This window comes from Neomonachus schauinslandi, chromosome 13, assembly GCF_002201575.2.
Source record: "Neomonachus schauinslandi chromosome 13, ASM220157v2, whole genome shotgun sequence".
Lineage (NCBI taxonomy): Eukaryota > Metazoa > Chordata > Mammalia > Carnivora > Phocidae > Neomonachus > Neomonachus schauinslandi.
Genome location: NC_058415.1, coordinates 1,923,311 through 1,928,071, shown reverse-complemented (window position 1 = coordinate 1,928,071; position 4,761 = coordinate 1,923,311). Strand labels below are relative to the sequence as shown.

Below are 4,761 nucleotides of genomic sequence, written 5' to 3'. Positions count from 1 at the left end.
AAAAAAAGTCTCTTCAACAAATGGTGTTGAGAAAATTGGACAGCCACATGCAGATGAAACTGGACTATTTCATTACACCATACACACACACACACACCTCAAATGGATGAAAGGCCTAAATGTGAGACAGGAATTCATCAAAATCCTATAGCAGAACACAGGCAGCAACCTCTTTGACCTCAGATACAACAGCTTCTTACCAGACACGTCTGTAAGGGCAAGGGAAAGAAAATAAAAAATGAACTATTGGGACCTCATGAAGATAAAACCTTCTGCACAGCAAAGGAAACAGTCAACACAACTAAAAGGCAACCTATGGAATGGGAGAAGATATTTGCAAATGACATATCAGATAAAGGGCTGGTATCCAAGATCTATAAAGAGCTTATCAAAATCCACACCCCAAAAACAATCTAGTCAAGAAATGGGCATAAGACAAGGGGGAAGATGGCAGAGGAGTAGGGGACTCATTCAACTGGTCCCCTGAATTTAGCTGGATATCTACCAAACCATTCTGAACACCCACAACATCAGCTTGAGATGTAAGAATATATATCTGGATCTCCACAAGCAGAAAATCCAGAAAATCATGAGGGTTCTAGAGTTTTCTGAGTACAAATCCTTTGCCTCTTTGGTTAGGTTTGTTCCTAGATAGCTTATGGTTTTGGCACACTGTAAATAGGATCCACTCCTTAAGTTCTCTTTCTCCAGTCACACTGTTAGTGTATAGAAATGCAACTGATTTCTGTGCATTGATTTGACAGCCTGCCATGTTGCTGAATTCCTGTATGAGTTGTAGCAATTTTAGGGTGGAGTCTTTTGGATTTTCCACAGAGTATCATGTCCTCTTTGAAGAGAGTTTCACTTCTTTGTTGATTCGGATACCTATCATTTCTTTTTGTTGTCTGATTGCTGAAGGACAGCGCTGTGATTCTGCAGGCAGATATCAGAAGATAATCAACGTGATAGAGCACATTAATAAAAGAAAGAAGAACCATATCCTCTCAATTGATGCAGAAAAAGCATTTGACAATATACAGCATCCATTCCTGATTAAAACTCTGAAGACTATAGGGATAGAGGGAACATTCCTCAATATCATAAAAATATCTATGAAAAAGCCCACAGCGAATATCATTAAAGCTGAGAGCTTTTCCCTTAAGGTCAGAAATACCACAGGGATGCCTACTCTCACCACGGTTGTTTAACATAGTGCTAGAAGTCCCTAGCCTCAGCAATCAGACAACAAAAAGAAATAAAAGGCATCCAGATTGGCAAAGAAGAAGTCAAACTCTCTTTCTTCACCGATAACATGATACTTTATATGGAAAACACAAAAGATTCCACCCCAAAATTGCTAGAACTCATACAGGAATTCAGCAATTCATCCTTTTGTGCAGGATACAAAATCAATGCACAGAAATCAGTTGCATTTCTATACACTAACAATGTGACTAAAGAAAGAGAAATTAAGGAATCGATCCCATTTACAATTGCACCAAAAACCATAAGATACCTAGGAATAACTGTAACCAAAGAGGTAGAGGATCTATACCCTAGAAACTACGGAACATTTATGAAAGAAATTGAGGAAGACACAAAAAGATGGAGAAATATTCCATGCTCATGGATTGGAAGAATAAACATTGTTAAAATGTCTATCCTGCCCAGAGCAATTTACACTTTCAATGCTATCCCTATTAAAATACCATTGGCATTTTTCAAAGAGCTGGAACAAACAATCCTAAAATTTATGTGGAACCAGGAAAGACCCCAAATTGCCAACGGAATGATGAAAAAGAAAAACATAGCTGGGGGCATCATATTGCCCGATTTCAAGCTATATTACAAAGCTGTGATCACCAAGACAGCATGGTACTGGCACAAAAACAGACACACAGATCAACGGAACAGAATAGAGAGCCCAGATATGGACCGCCAACTCTGTGGTTAACTAATCTTTGACAAATCAGGAAAAAATATCCAATGGAAAAAAGTCTCAATAGTGGTGCTGGGAAAACTGGACAGCTACATATAGAAGAATGAAACTGGACCATTCCCTTACACTGTACACAAAGATAAACTCAAAATGGCCCCAGAAGTGGAAGTAGTGACTGCAGTCAGAGAGCGGGATAGCTGCCTGGAGACTGTGGGAGCTCTTTCGCCATGGCGGCCAGGCCAATCTCCGAGCAGAAACAGGATGCCACTGTCCACGTCAGGGGCCTGGACGAGAAGGTTAGTGAACCATTGCTGTGGGAGCTATTTCTTCAGGCAGGGCCAGTAGTCAACACCCACATGCCAAAGGATAGAGTCACAGGTAAGCACCAAGGCTATGGCTTTGTGGAATTCTTGAGTGAGGAAGATGCTGACTATGCCATTAAGGTCATGAACATGATCAAACTCTATGGGAAACCAATACAGGTGAACAAAGCATCAGCTCACAACAAGAACATGGATGTGGGGGCCAACATTTTCATTGGCAATCTAGACCCGGAGATTGATGAGAAGCTGCTTTATGATACTTTCAGCACCTTTGGGGTCATCTTACAAACCCTGAAGATTATGCGGGACCCTGACACAGGCAACTCCAAAGATTATGCCTTTATTAATTTCGCTTCGTTTGATGCTCCAGATGCAGCTATTGAGGCCATGAATGGGCAGTATCTCTGTAACGGCCCTATCACTGTGTCCTATGCCTTCAAGAAGGACTCCAAGGGTAAGCGCCATGGCTCAGCAGCTGAACTTCTGGCAGCCCAGAACCCACTCTCCCAGGACGACCACCCTCATCAGCTGTTTGCAGATGCACCCCCTCCACCCTCAGCCCCCAATTCTGTGGTATCATCATTGGTGTCTGGGCTTCCTCCACCAGGCATGCCTCCTCATGGGTCCTTCCCACACCCAGTGCTGCCTCCTGGAGCCCTTCCACCTGGGATACCCCCAGCCATGCCCCCACCACCTCTGCCTCCTGGGGCTGGAGAACATGGCCCACCATCAGCAGGAACCCCAGGGGCTGGACATCCTGGACATGGACACTCACATCTTCACCCATTCCCACCGGGTGGGATGCCCCATTGAGGGATGTCTTAGATGCAGCTGGCCCACCATGGCCCTCATGGCTTATGACACCCCCATGCTGGGCCCCCAGTCTCTGGGGGGCAGCCACCACCCCGACCGCCACCTGGAATGCCTCATCCTAGACCTCCTCCAATAGGCATCCCCCTTGAGGGCCTCCGTTTGGATCTCCCATGGGTCATCCAGGTCCTCTGCCTCCACATGGGATGCGTGGACCTCCTCCACTGATGCCTCCTCATGGATACACTGGGCCTCCATGACCCCCACCCTATGGATACCGGCGGGGGCCCCTCCCTCCACCCCGGCCCACCCCCCAGCCTCCAGTTCCCCCTCGTGGCCCACTTCGAGGCCCTCTTCCTCAGTAATTTCTCATTCTCTTGCCTCCTGTTCTATCTTCCCAATTATCTTTTCAATTCCTTGGACCAGAGTTGCTGTAGCTCTCTATGGCTAAGGCACTAATCCCTCTCAGGCTTTTTTTTTTTTTTCCTTAAGTGTAATGTTTTTCACAGGAGGTTTTATTTTTTTTCTATGTTGGTCCTAAGTGTTTTGCAAATGCAGAGAAAAACTAAACTCATTGTTTAAAAAAAAAAAAAAAAAGATAAACTCAAAATGGATAAAAGACCTCAATGTGAGACAGGAATCCATCAAAATCCTAGAGGAGAATATAGGCAGTAAACTCCCGACATCGGGAACTTCTTTCAAGACAAGTCTGCAAAGGCAAGGGAAACAAAAGCAAGTATGCTCTTTCGGGACTTCATCAAGATAAAAAGCTTCTTCATGGCAAGGGAAACCGTCAACAAAACTAAGAGGCAAACCACGGAATGGGAGAAGATATTTGCAAATGACATTACAGATAAAAAGCTGATAACCAAGATCTATAAAGGGAACTTCTCAAACTTAATACTCAAAAAATGGGCAGAAGACATGAACAGACACTTCTCTAAAGAAGACATACAATGGCTAACAGACACATGAAAAAATGCTCAGCATCATTAGCCATCAGGGAAATACAAATCAAAACCACAATGAGATACCACCTTACACTAATTAGAACAGCAAAAACTAACAAAACAGGAAACAACAAATGTTGGTGAGGATGTGGAGAAAGGGGAACCCTCTTACACTGTTGGTGGGAATGCAAGCTACTACAGCCACTCTGGGAAACAGTATGGAGGTTCTGGTTTCTCAAGAAGTTAAAAATAGAGCTATCTTACAACCCAGCAATTTCACTACTAGGTATTTACCCCAAAGATACAGATGTAGTGAAAAGAAGGGACACATGCACCCCAATGTTCACAGCAGCAATGTCCACAATAGCCAAACTGTGGAAGGAGCTGGGATGCCCTTCAACAGATGAATGGATAAAGAAGATGTGGTACATATATACAGTGGAATATTATTCAGCCATCAGAAAGGATGAATACCCACCATTTGCATTGACATGGATGGAACTGGAGGGGATTATCCTAAGTGAAGTAAGTCAAGCAGAGAAAGACAATTATCATGTGGTTTCACTCATATGTGGAACATAAGCAATAGCACAGAGGACCACAGGGGAAGGGAGGGAAATCTGAAGGGGGAGAAATCAGTGGGAGACGAACCATGAGAGACTATGGACTCTGGGAAACAACCTGAGGGTTTCAGAGGGGAGGGGGTTGGGGGGATAACAGGGTGATGGGTATTAAGGAG

At 44.1% G+C, this 4,761-nt stretch overlaps 1 pseudogene; it reads left to right on the top strand.

Moving 5' to 3' along the window:
* Positions 1-2,166: 2,166 nt before the first annotated feature.
* Positions 2,167-3,437, top strand: LOC110584378 (annotated as a pseudogene).
* Positions 3,438-4,761: the final 1,324 nt, after the last annotated feature.